The following is an 18,877-nucleotide window of genomic DNA, read 5'->3' as shown; positions in this document are numbered from 1 at the left end:
AAAATTGAGAAGGGAGGGAAGGAAGGAAAGAAATAAGGAAATAAGGAAGGAAGGAAGGAAGGAAGGAGAAAGAAAAGAGAAAGAAAGAAAAAATATTGCTGCAAATACAGTGTTTTGTCAAATGTTGTTTAAACCTTTGCAAACAAATTGATTATAATCATATTTTACTATAGTTTTAAAGCTTACTTTATGTGAGTGAAGTCAAACATCTTTTCCTTTCATTAATGTGTATATCCTGTGCCTATTTTTCTACTTGACTGTAGTGTTTTGAATTTCAAGTTTCCTGCTTGACTGTAGTTGTTGAATTCTTTATTTAGTGGCACATTAAGCTTCAGACTATAATGTAAATTAAAAATATATTATCTAAAAATAATAAATAAAATATTTAAATTAAAAAATGAAACAGGTTTAGAGCTTGATTTATAAATTCTACAATTTGTATACACAAATAATGCTGTTTTGTCAATTTAAAAATAAAATATTTTCTCTTTTAAAAGTTTGCATTTATATCTCCTATTTCTTTGCTGGACCTTCCTATTTCATCATCATTTTCATGGTTATTTATCAAGATTACATACAATTCTTGGTCAATTTCAACTTTTGTACTTAGTTGGCCTCTTTCTTTTACTGTGAAAACTGATATTTTGTGCTGCTTCGTACACCACATAATTTTGGATTAGATATCAGATGTTTTGAAAGTGTTATGTCGCTCTGGTGTATCAGCGTTCCATTATGATAATTAAATCTGTGAGACATGCTACTTAGGAGGCAAGGCGTCCATTTTGGCTCATGGTTCTGGAGGTTCACAGTCTGTGATTGCGTACTCCCATGCATTTAGCCTCTGAGAAGCATGTATGACATGTCAGATTGCTTGAGGAGGAAAGATCCCATGGTGAGCCACGAAGCAGGGAGAATAGCTGCACCTTGCTCTCTTTTTATCACCAGTTCCCTTGCAAAGCCGTGCTCCAATGACCTATAGACCTTTCACTTAGCCCACCTCCTATACTATTAATTTATGAGTTCAGGGTTTAAATTCCTTCATGAGTTTGGGGACCAACTCATTTTGAAACCAATCATGGGATCTTGTTTAAATCCTGTGGAGTGAGCTGCTATATAGATATTTTAGTAGGCATCCATCCTGTTTAGTTCCAAACTTTCATGGGCTGAGATTTGAATGTCAGTTCAGTTTTCAAAGACTTTGCAACGAACGCTGTTTGGATCTGTCCTGCATGTGCACCATGGAGGGTTCGTTCTGAAACCTGGGTGGGGTTCTATCCATTAGATGGATTTGGCCCATGCAGGTTGTGGCTGACCCCAGGAGCTATGTGGGATTGCTTTCGCGAACATTTCTGTTTACTTTCTTTTCCAAGTACTTTCATTCATTTGGGGTTCTACTTTTAAGCAGAGGTCTTGCTGACATAAACCACTAAGTCCTGGGACTATACTACATATGTGACAAGGGGGAGAATGAGTGCGCACTAGAAAGAGATCAACAAGCAAGAGTGCTTGGCTTCACTCTCTTTTGCTGCAGCTCAACTGAATGATGAAGAATATTCTCTTGAGTTTTATCCCTGAAAGATCTCATTGCTGGCTGCTATCACTGCTGCTGAATATCGCCCGAGGTTGAGGAATAAGAGAAAGTAGAAAATGGAAAGATGAGAATTCAGATGCTCTTGTCTACTCTCGCTGTGCCTCAGAAGTTCCTTTTTCCATTTTTTGAGACAGATTTTACATTAATATCTGGGCCTCAGTGTTCCCTCTTAGGAATATAATTTGGAACTGCATATTTAGGCCAGCGGAGACTGTGGGCAAGAAATGGTAAACTCATTGCCAGTTCACTTACATTTCAAATTCTGGTGCCTCTGCTCCAGCTATCCACTAGATAGCTATTTACTTTTCAGAGTTCTGAAATATCTAGGTCATGCATTTTGTTATAGTTGCATTCAAAAGAAGGGAAAGGTACTGGGCGTTTATTCTATCTACCCGAAACTGGAACCATCTTATAGTACTGTTTCTATGCTCAGCATACTAATCCAGTTGCATTACTTAAGTTCATGGACTCATGAAGAGACTGGAACAACTTAATTCATTCACTAATTTATTTGTTTATTATCTATTATTAATTGAGTCTCCATTTTGTGTCAAACACTATTTTAATTACTAGGGATACAGAAATGAGCAAAATAATGTCTCTAGTCACAAGTGGATTATGTTTTAGCAAAAGAAGACAGACAATAAGCAAGCAAATATAAAATATAACATGTGGTAATTAATTTTTGAAGAAAAAGAAACAGGTTGTGCTTTTGGTAAAGTTAGGCTTTTTAATATAGGTGAGGGAAGGTCTCTTCAATAATGTGAAAATCGAACAGAACTCTGAAGACTGTGAAGAGGTAAGTCATCTGTTGTAAGAGAATTCCAGGAATGGGTAAAACAGAACAAAAGAAAAAAAAGAAAAACAATTCAAAGACTCTAGGATCAATACAATATGTCCCAGTTTGTTGTGAATGTTCCCTGTTATCTGTTGCTCTGGAATATACTTTAATTGTGCTTTTTTTTTTTTTTTTTGCCAAGCAGAGTTAGACAGTGAGAGAGAGAGAGACAGAGAGAGAGAGTTATAGACATTGAGAGAGAGACAGAGAGAAAGGTCTTCCTTCCGTTGGTTCACTCCCCTAATGGCCACCACGGCCGGCGCTGTGCCGATCTGAAGCCAGGAGCCAGGTGCTTCCCCCTGGTCTCCCACGTGGGTACAGGGACCCAAGCACTTGGGCCATCCTCCACTGCCTTCCCGGGCCACCGCAGAGAGCTGGCCTGGAAGAGGAGCAACTGGGACTAGTACCCGGCGCTCCAACCCGGACTAGAAACTGGGGTGCCAGCGCCACAGGTGGAGGATTAGCCAAGTGAGCCACGACGCCGGCCTAATTGTGCTCACTTTTACTCTTTTTCCTTTTCATTCCTATCCTGGTTTGGAAAGTATATGACATAATCACCCTACCTAAGGCAGGAAAATGCAGGGCTTGATTAAAGAGCAGTGAGGAGGCCAGTGTGACTATATCATAGTAGGTGGATGAAATAATATATATGTATAATATATGTACATATATGTAATATATGTATATTAATATAATATATGTATTACAACTGCATTGAAAAGTTGAAAGTAACTCAAATGTCCAGGAATAAAGCATATTTAACTGCATTATAGTTTATGTATAGAGAAGGAATGGGCAGCCACTAACATTGTGGGAATGGGCACTGATCAAGAAAGAGATTCACAGTATGTAGCTAATTAGAAAGATCAGAGCAAAGCTAGCAATTACAGTGTAGTGCTACAAGTGTTTTATTTATATAAATTTGTATAATAAGCTATGAAGTGGGCTCTAGTATTAACTTCACTTTGCAGATGAGGAACCTTAAGGCCAAGGAAATTTAAGCAACTTGGCCCAATGTCACATAGCGATTTAAGTGACGAAGTTGGGATTTGAACACATGGTTAAACTGATAGAATGCATTTAACTTAAATATATGTATACTTAGCAGAAGTAATGTTTCAAATATTTAAGTCAGAGAATTCCATTTATTAGCGGCAAATTATTCAAAAGCTTTCCATCTCACTCAAAATAAAAGTCAGGTCCTTTCCATGGCCTATAACATTCAAACACAAACCAGATCCTCACTAGTTTTGTGACATTATCTGACACCAATCTTCATTTCACTCTAGAACGCCTTCTTTCTTGTGTAGTTCTTTGTCTCAATAACTTTGAATTTATTCTTCCTTCAGCCTAGGAATCTCTGACCATAGATATATACATATCTCACTCTTCACCATTTCAATTCTCTAGTCAATTATTTATCAGAAAGACCTTCTGTGATTAGAACATTGTTCCTTTCCAATCCTTTTATTTTGCTTTAGTTGGCTGATGAAAATTAAAACTATCTGATGTTATATAATTTAATTTTTTCCTGTATCCCCACCTTAAATACTTTAAACATCATGGGGGCAGAAATTTTGTGTGTTATTGTGAATTGCCAAAACTCCACCATCTGGAGTATGGTTTGGCACTTATAAGGGCCCAACCATTATTGTAGGAGGAGTATGTGAATCACTGTGCAGACAGAAAATAATGTCCAAATTTAAAGACTGCTGCTTATTCACTCGTGGACTACTTATGATATATGTGAAGATATTGGATATACACAATATCCTTAGGTAGCATAATTTGTTTCCATCCAGGTTAACTTTAAGGAAGACTCAGTTCTTTGTGCTTAGATTTTCACATAAGAAAATAAAAATATGAAAATTTCTATTTGAAATAGGTATTAATATTATTAGAATTCTTCTGCATCTTGTTTCCTCCATGAAGTGAAGCCTAAACAAAAACATATAGGGGCCGCCGCCGTGACGCAGTAGGTTAATTCGCCGCCTGCGGCACCAGCATCCCATATGGGCACCGGTTCTAGTTCTGGCTGCTCCTCTTCCAATCCAGCTCTCTGCTATGGCCTGGGAAGGCAGTAGAAGATGGCCCGAGTCCTTGGGCCCCTGCACCTGCGTGGGAAACCCGAAAGAAGCTCCTGGCTCCTGGCTTTGGATCGGTGCAGCTCTGGCCGATGCAGCCATCTGGGGAGTGTACCAATGGAAGGAAGACCTCTCTCTCTGTCTCTACCTCTCACTGTCTGTAACTCTAACTCTCAAATAAATAAATAAAATCTTTAAAAACAAAAACAAAGCCATATGAGGTCATTTCAAATAGTTAATGGAAAATGGAATTAAAATAGTAGTTTATTTTTGTGTCAACAATATTGAAATCTATACCATGAGAGATCTTGAAAAGGTTAATGGAAAATGTGTATTATTGAGAAACTGTGTATGGATTTTAACATTTCGGCACCAAAATAAACTTATCTTTTAATAACATTTTCTGAAAACCTTTTAAAGTACTGTCATATCTGCAAAATATACAATGTTATACAACACTAAAAAGTAATGGATTATCAAGGCATAAAAAGAAATGGAAAAGACTTAAGCAGATATGATTTGGTGAAAGTAGATCATCTGAAAGCTGTACATAGTATATGGTTTCAACCACATGACATTCTAAGGAAATACACACTATTGCAATATTAAAAAGTTTGCCAAGGGTTAGGAGGGAAGGTAGCATGAACAGACAAAGACATTTTACTGAGAACCTAAAACTGCTCTAAAAATACTAAAATAATACACATTTTCTTAAAATTCAAAAGAATAACATTTTATAAAGTAATGCAGTCTCAAGGCATAAAAATGAGACAAGGAATGAAGGCTTAGTGTGTCTTAAAATTAAATTACCATACATAAGGATAATTCTTGCTGTTACTACTAGTGAAAGAAAACTTCTGAGCATCCAAGAATGTACATAATGAGGGCTTGGTTACTACTGAGTCCACATGGAGAGTATAGAACAGAAAAATTGGAGGCAATAATGACAAAGATCATGCTTTTCCCAATTTTTTTTCTGGATCAACCTGGCTTAAAATAATGTTTTTATATTTTTCTACTCAAGGATAATTGCAGTTGTTTTAAATGTTTACACTTCTGTTAACTGAATTGCTAGTTCTATTAAAGAAATTAAGCAAACACTGTCACTGTCTGGCCATCACAATGATAGATGAATGCTGATTTTACAAAGGTAAGCTATTATCCTCTCCACTCTCACCACCTTAAGAGATCCTTTGCACCTGTGAAAGCTCTATTTCACTCCTAAGTATTTCCATATTATACTTGAGTTTTCAAGAAGGGATGGTAGTAATCATTATCCTTAAACTGACATGTAGTCCAACTAGTCCTCTGCCCCCCTAAGATAAGTTGGAAACACTATATCCTGGGACAAGTATCTGACTATTAAAGTTTACTTGCAAGTGAATAATATTATAAGGTTTACTTTCAAGTGAAAAATACTATGAACAAACGTTAGAAGATATTTTTCTGAGAAGTTATATTAAAACTGTATTAACTGTTTTGATTAGATAACTTCCTTGGGTGTTTCTTGGCTCGCTCTCCCTCTCTCTCTTGGTTCCTGCTTCCATCATCAGTGGATGTTAAATAGAACAATCATTTTTTTGCATCAATAGATTGCTTACTGTATATTACTGGCTTTGGGGATGATGATTTGCAGAGAAAATTGTGGAAAATGAATATTATCACTACATTATGGTATCTAGGTAGAAAAAGATAAAATGAGTCAGTATATGCCCAAGAATTTTTAGTATATAAGAAAAGCAATTGTTTTATGGATAGCCCTTATTATTACAAAGTATGATGATTCATTTAAATGTACATACATTAGAAACATTCATTTGTTTTTCAATTTGACACTGAATCATGTTAAGGAATTCAAAATAATGAAGATTTTTTTTTCAAAAACATAAAGGTTTAGTAAATATAACCTGAAGATATGGGTTTTACTGGACTCAATCTCCTTATTCCATTTTTGGGCAAAGTGAGGTTTCCTTTCATTTCTAGACTCTTTCAATTATCTCTGCCCTTTAGGTGGGAGGAAGGCAAAAAGGATGTTATGAATGGAGAGTAGAAGGGGGTTTTATCTAGTGAAAAATAAACCCCAAGCTTCACATTGGTCACTCACTGAGTTTCTGTTACAAAGGAAAAAGAAAACTTTTGAATAGACAACATCGAATTTCTGGGCCAAAAAAAAAAAAAAAAAAAAGAAGAAGAAGAAGAAAGCTAAATTACTTGCAATTATTATTCCAAAAGGAAAAATTAATTGTAAATAACTAGAAGTCAATTAAACCAGGGTTCTGCCGGGTAATGCAAATCTTTTATAGTTTTGTTTCAGTTAACTGCCTCATTAATGATTTATAGATGTGTATACAGCTGTGGGAACCATAGCATTATCTAATGCACTCAGAGAATAATTACATATGAAAAGAACTATGCAGCTCAAGGGAAAATCTCTGAAATTACTTACTGCCTCAACTTCAACCGTATTAAAATGCAAAGCATTTAGAAATAGACTGTGATGTTTTATCATGTTTTTGACTCATAGTGCTGCCAACTTTTTAAAGAAAAATTGGGATTTTCTATCATATAAAAATGTTTGCATACTTCTCCAGTGCACAGCATGCAGAAACATCAATGCTTTTCAAACAAAGAAAGTAAGCAATTTATTTATTATTTAGGAGACCAATTCATAAAACATTTCTTCTGTTTGTGCATCTGTTAAGTGTGAAGAATGAAAACTGACACAGTAAAAAAGCTTACAAGCCAAAAGCATAATATTTTACTATATGTATTATTCTAGAACACAAGTAATTTTAAGATTAAAGTTATAGAACAACAGTTTACTAACAGATTATATTTAGTTCTATAAAATAATATCTTTCATTACTACCATTATTACTGGTATGTTCCAGCTATATTTTATATATTTATATATACATATATATTGTTTTAATTTCCTATACATTTCTTCTTTGGTGAATATTTTCCTGAATTTGAAGTGCTTGACGGTATCATACATCACTAATTATTTCTGGACTTTTTTTGCTTCTGGACTTAATGCATATTTTATAAATATATATATAATAACTTTTAATGTATAAGTAAACCTGACTTCATATCAATAAATAATGTGCATATTCACAATTTCAGTGTCTCCTATTTGTTCCAGTGAAAATTCAGTGTTAGTTGACTTCTGGTTTTCTTGGTGTGTACAAACAAAAATTAATCGATGACAAATAGTGTGAGAGAAAAATTTAATAACTACACGGACCTGGGTGTTAACACATTACTTAGGAATATGTGTCCTAGAGATTAATTATATAGGAGTACAGTTTTAAGTTATAACAATGTCAAGCCAAATACAATTAGGCACCATCTTCCTGTCAGATTTACTGGGTCAAGCTGTAGGTGACATTGAAATAACTTGTAACTAAAACAGCATTTTTTTTCCACTGAAGAAAATAATAAAATGTACACATGACCTCTTGAAAAACAAAATCTAATAATGCATAAAATAAGCTGAAGACCATAAACTTAAAATAGGATTTTTGTATCATTCCATTAGAGATACATTTTTATATAAGACTTCAATTTAAAACCAAATCAAGGTGCAACAAAACTATGACTGTTATTAAAACAAAATGCATATTTAGAAAAAAATGGAGACTGAACAAGATGACGAATATGTCTTTTTCATCTCTAATTTATATGATAAGGTGATAGTTCTTTTCCATTTGTTCATATTATTGCCATATTAGATTTTATCAAAAGATAAAAAATAATATCACATGAAGAAATTTAATACTTTCATATTAGTAACACAGTGGAGAGGGCCAAAATGAAATAATAATGAAAAATAAATATAAAAATTTTCAAGGAAGACGTAGTTTATTTGGTCTGTGGCCTCAGATGTCTAACATTATCTGCACATATAAAACACGCTCACTGAAAAAAAGTTCATTCTTTTCATATGACTGTTTGATCAAAATGTCTACTATTTCTAATGTAGCCAATTTTTCATGCCTCCATAGCTTATGTGCCTTGATAATTTACATCTATTCAGAAGGTATTATTTATAATGAAATCTTCTTAAACTTAGTCAGCCACAGAAACATAAACTTGTTTTCTATTTTCTTAATAATTCTAGACTTGGGACAAATAAAAGCAAATCTTCACATTTTTAGTTTGAAATGAAAAGGAAAAATTTCTTTATAGAATGTTCCTCCTCTAATTCTCTGTAATTCCTAATTAATAGAAAAAATTTAACAAGAAAAAAGGCAAAGACTATTTTTAAAACAGTAAAAACATTAATAAGAATTATCCAGAAATAAAAAAAAACTAAACAATGAAAGATGCAAAAACCAATATAATGAGTTTTAAAAAGGGAGTTAACGAAAGTAACTTTTGATAATGTGGCAGAAGAGGTATCAGAGGGGGACGTGAAAAGCCCACCCAACTTCTACCGTTTGGAAACTATAATGATAATTCCACAAATGCTTGATTATTTGGACTAATATTATAAATATAAAAATGAATTACATATTACATTGACCGTTCTGAAGAAGTAATGGAGGACTGATATGCACAGCAAGGGGGTTAACCATGAGACAGAGTTGTTCTACAGAAGTGAAGGTTCTAAGGCTAAAAAAGGAATTAGTGGAGTAAATTTTAAGTTCAAAGACATGCCAAAGAAATGAATATATCTCTGAAGTTGGGAAGGGGTGGTCTACATCTTAGTACAGCAGATGTAACAATCTTGGGGAAAATAAAACCAAGACCAGGATTCTCTTTTCTTCTCTCCATTACTGCAGACTACAGAAAAAAAAAACAATAGAATGTTTGAAAATCAGCCTAAAATGACTTGTTGAGAAAAACATTTAAGTCTCAGAATGTCAAGAAACATAAAGTCATTAATATTAAATGAGATTTTAAAAAAATAAAGTTTTGATTATAGGGTACTAGACTATAGCTAGACTATAGCTAGTAGTAAGAAGTTCTATTGTGCAGTAGGGTGACTAAAGATAACATTTATGCAATACAAATTTCTCTTTAAAAAATTAGAAAGACTAATAGCACATGTTCTATTTTATATTGTGGGAAGTAAAATTTAAAGAAAAATCAAATGAAAAAGAGAGAAAGAAATGTCTGTTTCTGTCAGTTTTGCTTCAAATACAACATTTTGCCAGACTTTATTTCAAATATTTTGAAACAAATTGATAAGAATTATTACAACTATAGTTTTAATGATTTTAAAAACTGTTTATAATAGCCCATGAGAGTATTTCAGGCATGGAAAGCCAAGACACTCTGGAAAAAAAAAATAATGACCTAAATGAAAGATCTCTGTGAGTGAGATCCCAGTGGAAAGAATGGGTCATCAAAGAAGGAGGTACCTTTCTCTGAAGGGAGGAGAAAGCTTGCACTTTGACTATGACCTTGTCTAAATATGATCAGAGTCGGCGAACTCAAAAGGCCTCCATAGCCTTGGTAACTCATGACAAGAGCCTAGGATGATTACTGACGCCATAAACAAGAGTGTCAATTTGTTAAGTCAACAACAGGAGTCACTGTGCACTTACTCCTCATGTAGGATCTCTGTTCTTAATGTGCTGTACATTGTGATTTAACGCTATAACTAGTACTCAAACAATATTTTACACTTTGTGTTTCTATGTGGGTGCAAACTGTTGAAAGCTTTACTTAATATATGCTAAATTGATTTTCTGTATGTAAAGGTAATTGAAAATGAATTTTGATGTGAATGGAGGGGAGAGGTAGCGGGAGAGGGGAGGGTTGCGAGTGGGAGGGAAGTTATGGGGAGGAAAAAGCCATTGTAATCCATAAGTTGTACTTTGGAAATTTATATTCATTAAATAAAAGTTAAAAAACTGTTTATAATAAAGTATACATATCATGTATATTTATACATTATAAAATATAATAACAGATTTCATGCATTCCATATATACAGTTCCAAAAAGAAAACCATACTTCCTTCACTCCCCTGATCCCCCTCCAATGTCATTCCCTCCATCCTTTCACTTCATCAGTTTGTGCAAAGACATAATTTTAATCCACTCTATATTCACAAGCTTAATTAAGTCATTAATGTGGCTTAATTCCACAGGGGTATAAACAAGGGCTAAAAATGACAATCATATCCCAAAATGTCCATTTCATTCCTATACATTTTTTGTATTCTATGTTAACTGCTACATATCATAGAAAATATATGTTTGACTTTTTGAGACTGGATTATTTCACTAGGTATAATGGTTTGCAGTTGCATATATTTTGTTACAAAAGATAGGATTTCACTTTTTTATGGCTGAGCAGTATCCCATAGTGTATATATACTACATTTTCTTAACTAGTCATCCATTGATGGGCATCTGGATTGATTTCATATCTTAGATATTGTGAATTGAGCTGCAATAAACATGGCGGTACAAGTAACTCTTTCGGATGCTAATTTTGTTTCCTTGAGTTAAATTAACAAGAATCAGATAGCTGGGTCATATAGTAGATCTATTTTCAGGTCTCTGAAGAATCTCCATACTGTCTTCCATAATGGCTATAGTAGTTTGTATTTCCACCAACAGAGGATTAGGTTGCCTCTCGTTCACATCCTCACCAGCATTTATTGTTTATTTATTTCTGTATGATAGCCAATGTAACTGGAGTGAGATGAAACCTCATTGTGCTTGGGATTTGCATTTCCTTTATGGCTAATGATCCTGAGCATTTTTTCATGTGTCTGTTGGCCATATCCATTTGAATTTCATTCATTGAAAAATACCTGTTCATGTCCTTTGCCCATTTCTTAACTGGATTGATTGTTTTGTTGTTGTTGAGTTTCTTAAGCTCTTTACAGATTCTGGATATTAATCCTTTATCAGTTGTATAGTTTGAAATATTTTCTCCCATTCTAATGATTGCTTCTTCATTTTGTTTAGTGTTTCCTTTATAGTGCAAAAGCTTCTTAGCTTGATGTAACTCTGACTATTCTTGCTTTTATTGTCTGTGCTTCTGGGGTCATTTCCAAGAAGTCTTTGCCCATGCCAATGTTTTAATCAGTTTCCTGGTGTCTTCCTATAGTAGTTTGATGGCATCTGGTCATAGATTGATATTCTTGACTCATTTGAGTTGATTTTTATATAATATATGAGGTAGGGGTCTTGTTTTATACTTCTAATAATTCTAATTTTCCCAGCACTATTTTTTGAAGAGGTTGTCCTTTCTCTAGGGAGTGATTTTATCTTGATTGTCAAAGATTAGACAGTTGAGTTGTGTGGATTAATATTTGGGATTTCTATTCCAAATATTTCTATGTAGATCCATTGATCTACATATCTATTTTTGTGCTGTACCAGGCTGTTTTGATTATGAAACAAAACTTGTAGTATGTCTTTAAGTCTGATATTATGATGCCATCAGCTTTTTTTAGATTTATTTGGATATTCAGGGTCTCTTATTTTAACATATGGTTTTAGTAGCATTTTTTCTAGATCTGAGAAGGATGTCTTTAGTAATTTGAGTGGGATCATATTGACTCTTTAAATTATTTTTCTAGTATGACATTTGGATGATATTAATTCTTCCCATCCATTTTTTGTGTCTTCTATTTCTTTCTTTAGTGTTTTGTAATTTCATTGTTGAGATCTTTACTAAAATTTACTAAATTTACTAAAAGGTATTCAAATTTTTTAGCTATTGTGAATGGGACTGATATTACAAATTCTTTCTCAGCCTTGGATTGTTTTGTGTATATAAAGGCTATTGATTTTTGTGTTTTGATTTTACATTCTGCGAATTTACCAAACTCTCTTATGAGTTTCAATAGTCTCTTAGTGAAGTCTTTTGGTTTCCTTACATATAATATCATGTCATGTGCAAACAGGGATAATTTGATTTCCTCCTTTTCAATTTGTGTCTGTTTGATTTATTTTCATTGTCTCTTGGCTCTAGCTAAAACTTCCAGAACTATGTTGAATAACAATGTTGAAAGAATGCCTTATTTTCTGGTTCTGGATCTTAGTAAAAATGCTCCCAGCTTTTCTCAATTCATTATGATGCTGGCTTTGTGTTTGTCATATGTTGTCTTGTTTGTGTTGAGGAATGTTCTTTCTATACCCAATTTGCTTAAGGTTTTCATTATGAAAGATTTTTGTACATTATCAAATGCATTTTTGTATCTATTGATCTCATCATATGCTTTTGTTCTTCAATTTGTTAATGTGATATATCACATTTATTGATTTGCATATTTTGAACCATCCCTGCATACCAAGGATAAATCTCACTTTGTTGGGGTGAATGATCTTTCTGTGATCTTTCGGATATGTTGTTGGATTTGATTAGCTAGTATTTTGTTGAAGATTTTTGCTTCTATAGTCATCAGAGATATTGGTCTATAATTTTCTTTGTTGTATCTTTTTTCTGGCTTTGGTATTAAGATGGTGGCCTCATAGAAGAAGTTTTGGAAGATTTCCTTCCTTTCAATTGTTTTGAATAGTTTCAGAATTGGAACTAGTTATTTAAAAGTTTTGTAGAAAATGGCAGTGTAACCATCCAGTGCTTGGCTTTTCTTTGTTGAGAGGGTCTTTATTATTGATTCAATCTCCATCTTGGTTATTGGTCTAGTAATTCCTGATAATTCTTTTTATTTCTGTAGAATCTGTTGTTATATCTCCTTTTTTAATTCTGATTTTATTGATTTGGGTCTCTCCCTCTTTTTTGGGGGTGAGTGGAGTTAGTTGTGCCAATTGGCATATTAATTTTATTTTTCAAAAAATAGCTCTTCATTTCTCTGATCTTTTGTAACATTTTCTTTCAATTTGTTCATTTCTTCTGTAATTTTAATTATTTATTTCCTCCTAGTAATTTTGGGTTTGGTTTGTTGTTTTTTGTCTAGGTCCTCGAGATGCATTGATAGCTCATTTATTTAATGCCTTGTCAGGTTTCTTGATGTGGGCACTAATTGCTATAAACTTCCCTCTTAATACAGCTTTTGCTGTATCCTGTAAGTTTTGATATATTTTGCTGCCCTCTTTCGTTTTCATGAATTTTTTTTATTTCCCTTTTGAGTTCTTCTGTGATTCACTGTTCATTCAAGAGCCATGTTATTCAGTCCCCATGTGTTTGCATATTTTCTAGAATTCCTTAACTTGTTAATTTCCAGCTTTATTGCATTGTGGTCAGAAAAGATACATGGCATGATTTCAGTTATTTTGAATTTTCTGAGACTTGCCTTATGGCCTAGTATATGGGCTATTCAAAAGAAAATTTCTCAGGGCTGGTGCTGTGGCTCACTTGGCTAATCCTCCACCTGCAGCACTGGCATACAATATGGGCACCAGGTTCTAGTCCCGGTTGCTCCTCTTCCAGTCCAGCTCTCTGTTGTGGCCCGGGAAGGCAGTGGAGGATGGCCCAAGTGCTTCGGCCCTTGCATCTGCATGGGAGACCAGGAGGAAGCACCTGGCTCCTGGCTTTGGATCAGCACAGCACCAGCTGTGGTGGCCATTTGGGGAGTGAACCAATGAAAAGAAGACCTTTCTCTCTGTCTCTCTCTCTCATTGTCTGTAACTCTACCTGTCAATTAAAAAAAAAAAGAAAGAAAGTTTCTCTCTGGGTTACTTGCTTTGGCTTTGCCCAGTCTTGGCCACTGCAGGGATTTGGGAAGGTGAATCAGCAAATGGGAGGTCTCTCTCTGCTTGTCTCTCTGTGTCTCCAGCCACCTCCATGCCCCTGCAGCCTTTCAAATAAGTGAAAATAAGTATATCTCCTGATAAGTGAATTAATTACATAGTAACATATAGGAAATGTTGGAGATAATTATACTGAACACAACCATGAAAGATCAAATAAGCATAAAAATAGAGGTGAATATTTGGTTTCTCTAAATTAAATAACTCAGTGTATAGATTAAATGAACTATTACAATATATAACATAGCAAATTCTAATGAAATGAAGAAATTGGTAACATCCCAGGAAAAATTGACACCAAATGATCATGCTAAAATATACACCTTGATTAAATGACCTAATTTCGGCTGGCGCCATGGCTCACTAGGCTAATCCTCCGCCTGCGGTGCTGGCACCCCGGTTCTAGTCCTGGTTGGGGCGCCGGATTCTGTCCCAGTTGCTCCTCTTCCAGGCCAGCTCTCTGCTGTGGCCCGGGAAGGCAGTGGAGGATGGCCCAAGTCTTTAGGCCCTGCACCCTCATGGGAGACCAGGAGGAAGCACCTGGCTCCTGGCTTCAGATCGGTGCAGCACGCCGGCTGCAATGCATGGGCCGTAGTGGCCACTTGAGGGGTGAACCAATGGAAAAAGGAAGATCTCTCTCTCTCTCTCTCTCTCTCGTCTAACTCTGCCTGTCAAAAAAAATTACCTAATTTCAAGTTTAAGAAATTTTTTTCCTAAAGATAATAAAATGTACCCAAAGATTTATATACCAAAAAAGAAATATTGAAACATAATGGACTAAGCATATTAAAATTTGGAAGAAGGAACAGTTTTAAAGTTTTCTTGAAAAATACTATTTTTCAAATTAAGAGATAAATGAAAGCAATGCAAAAATCATACAATTATAAATTTTTGCAACTTATAGTAATAATGCAAATGCTAAATATCTTGTTCATGTCAAAATCATAAAAAATCACAATTCAGAAATTGGAAAGGAAGGTGATAAGGCAATTTATGAATGCTAATGTTTACCTTGTACAGTAGAGTTGCAAATGATACCCTGCGAAATTAAGACAAGAGTTAAAGATGTGTTGAAAAGTACTTATAATAATTTTTTCAAAATATATTAGAAATAAATTATAAGAAAAATTTATTGTGATGAAGAAATGTTTATTTGAATGTCCAATGTTTTCTTCAGTTACACTTCAAATTCTTGTCTTGCTAAATTTGTGTATGCTTATGCTGAATACTTAATTTTTTAAAATAATACGTCTTTTGGCCTTATATGAAATATTTTCAGTTGTCAATTTGTCTATCAATCTAACATATCTATTTATCTCTATCATTTGTGCATTTATCCATCTCTGTTTGTATCTTTCTAATTAATTTTCTTAAATGATATTCAGCTATTGTTGATATTTTGTGGTGGAGAGATAGCACTGTGGCCCAGTGAGCTAAGCCACTCCTTGCAATGTTGACAGTTACATGAATAGGAATCCCAGCTGCACCACTGTTGATCCATCTCCCTGCTAATTAACCTGGGAAAGCAGCAGAAGATGGCCTAAATGTTTAGGCCCCAGCCACTCATGTTGGAGACATGGATGGAGTTCCAGGCTTCAGCCTGCCTTCAGCCTGGCCCAGCCCCAGCCATTGTGGTCTTTTGAGCAGTGAACCAGTGGAAGGAAAATTCTCTCTCTCAACTCTGTCTTTCAAAATAAATAAATCTTTTTAAAACTCTTTGTTTTTGATAGTATATTTAGAGTGTGTTTTTCTTTCATTTTTCTCTATTCATTTTGTTAATCTCCTTAAATATATATAATATGTATGTATTCTTTTACAAAATGATAATTTGATTATTTTTATTGTAAAAGGAAATCAAATTCAACAATTTATGATGGAATGGTTCTATGATTCACATAAATCATAATCCTGTAGACCTTCACAAAACTAATTTTACTTTTGTCACCAGTTATGGATAAATAATGCCTTCTTAGTACTTGAAACAATATCCTGAAGGTTGTCATCCAGAATCTGCTTAATTGCTGTCAATGACCAAGAACTTGTGATGTCATAAATGTACCCTTTCCATTTCAGAATATATCAACTTTTTTCTAACTTTTTTTCTATAAGTTGATCTGAAATAATAGTAGTCTATTATTAATCTCTTTTATAGATGGCAATATTTCTTATCTTTGAAATGGTCTATTGTATATTTTTTCTATAAATTTCTCTTCTATAGTTTCTATAGCTTTTTAAAGATTCTTTGGAGTCTTTAGGACTCTTTCATCTGCAAACAGGGGCAATTTTATTCTTATTTCTGATTAGGTACTTTTTTGGCTAGAGTTTGAATGTTAGTATCCCCTCCAAACTTTATGTTGGTTGTATGAAGAAACAGGGCCTTGAATACAATGGTTTCAAAGCAGGAGACTCTATCATTTTTGACCTCCCATTCCTCCTGCAACATGAGGCACAGCATTAAAAGCAACATATTCAAAAGAAACAGAGTCAAGGACTTAAATAGACATGGGATCTGCTGGCACCTAGATCTTTAATAGCTTAGCTTCCAGAACTGTGAGAAGTAAATTTTCATTATTTATCAATTGTGTGGCCTCAGATATTTTATTACATAGACACAAATAAAAGTAAGATAAAAATTAGTACTAAGAAGTGAAAGATTGTTATAACAAATATCTAAAATATGGTAGGGATTAGCCAATAAAGGGCTATTCTGGTGGAGACTCAATAAAAGCAGGGAGATATAGACATAGCATTAATCTTAGAGACTACTTAAGTGATCATAATCAGAATGATGGCAGAAATATGTATGGTAAAGACAATTCTGGTGAGATCTTAGAAATGAGGAAAAATATACTGAAAATTGGAAGAAAGTACATCCTTGTTACAAAATAGTAAAGGACATGGTTGAATTGTGTCCCTGTTCCAGGGTTTATGGAAGGCAGAAATTATAAATGATCAATGATGATATTTGGTGTCAGAAAGATTTAAGCAAAGTGTTGAGAGTGCTGCATAGCTTCTCTTGATTACCTATATTAAAATAGGAGAAGAGAGAAGTAAATTAAAAAACAGAATTTATAATCTAAAGGAAAAAAAGAGCTTAAAGATTTGAAAAATAATCAGCATGGCTAAGAATAAAAAATCATGTTTTTGAGAGTAGACCTTAGGTGTGGCCAAGGTACTAGTTGACAAGGGAGATTGGAACAGATGGGCAGGAGCCAGTGGCTTATTTATTAAAAAAATGAAAGAATGCTCCTGAAAGCATTTCAAAGGCTATTGGTTCTGTACGTTCTGTCACAGACCCAGCCTACCAAGGCTTGGGTGTCAGAACTCTGTCAAAAGAAAGGCTTTGGTACTTGTGGAACCCCAGCATGTACTACCTCAACTCTCTGATCCTACATTCTGGGATAGCATTCCTCAACTACCACAGCTATAGCTCAAGTGGGCCAGGATGTTGCATAGGACACTGATCCAAAAGGCATAAGTCATAAATTTTGATGGCATACATGTGTTGCCAACTCTGCAGCTATGCAGAGAGCAAGAGCTGTGGAGTCATGACTACTTCCATCTGTATTTCAAAGAATGTCTTGGAGACCCTCAGGGCCCAGGCAGAGACCTGTCACAGGGTGGGATTGCTGCAGAGTCACCACAAGGGCAATTCTTCTTGGTTTCATGGGCCGCAGTCATCACAGGCAGCCCTTACCAGGGCAATGCTGAACTCTCGATCTGGTAATTCATGTAACTCTTTTCAATAGTGTCAGTTTCTCAAATTTTATCTTATTCCTTTTTCTGGATCATGCTTTCCTGTGTCTTCATTTTCCTTGACTCTTTTTGTTGGGATCTGCATATTAGAGGAATAGCACTGCCTCTGAAGTAGACAGGCATACAGGTTAAAATTGATTAGGTTTGTGAGCTGGAAGACCATGCCTTCACCACGCCCCTGTATGACCTCATGCCCCTACCTGGCCACACCTGAGTGTCCACTGGCCAATCAGGTTAATTAACCACTCCCCTTTGAAAGTGAATTAGAAGCTTGGTACAGGGTGTGTCCTGTCCTTTCCTCCTTCCTCTTCTCCCTGGCCTCTTGCCATTAGGGGACTAGCTATAGTCCTGCGCCTCCAGGGCATGTGGCCTTCTGGTCAACCTGCCCTATGCTTCCTAGCCTAGATGCTTTTCCACGTGGCTGGTTCCTGGTACTCATATGAACCCAGATCTCTCTCGCCTATAGATAAAGCCCTCACTTCCCTATGCATCTTTCACACTAAATAAAAGCTTAAAATGTTACCATGCTGCCTTGTTCATTTATGCCGGTATTTAGAATTCTCTAAATATTAGGTAAGAACCCACTTGGGCTTATTAATATTGGGGATTTACTAATAAGTGTATGATGATATTGTCTGGCACCCCAAATTTCAATAACATATGTAGCACTCCAGGCTCAACTTCTGGGGAATTTTAAGAGGCCACATTCCAATACATTTTTAAGGGGTCAAATTCTCCACCTATCTTCATGAAAAGACCTTTACCAATCAAAATCCCCAAAGGTTCTATGAACCTCTAAAAAAATTTCATTCAAGTCTAAACTACTATCTCTGTTCTTATCCATCCCCAGAGTCTAGAATACACCAGATCCTAACAGAACTGTAAGACAGAGACCAGCATTGTGGTGCAGCAGCTTAGAGGT

Source organism: Oryctolagus cuniculus, chromosome X (assembly GCF_051225735.1).
Source record: "Oryctolagus cuniculus isolate XC-2025 breed Fujian yellow rabbit chromosome X, ASM5122573v1, whole genome shotgun sequence".
In the NCBI taxonomy this organism is placed as follows: Eukaryota; Metazoa; Chordata; class Mammalia; order Lagomorpha; family Leporidae; genus Oryctolagus; species Oryctolagus cuniculus.
The sequence above is the reverse complement of the archived record's forward strand: the minus strand, read 5'-3'. Positions refer to the sequence as shown.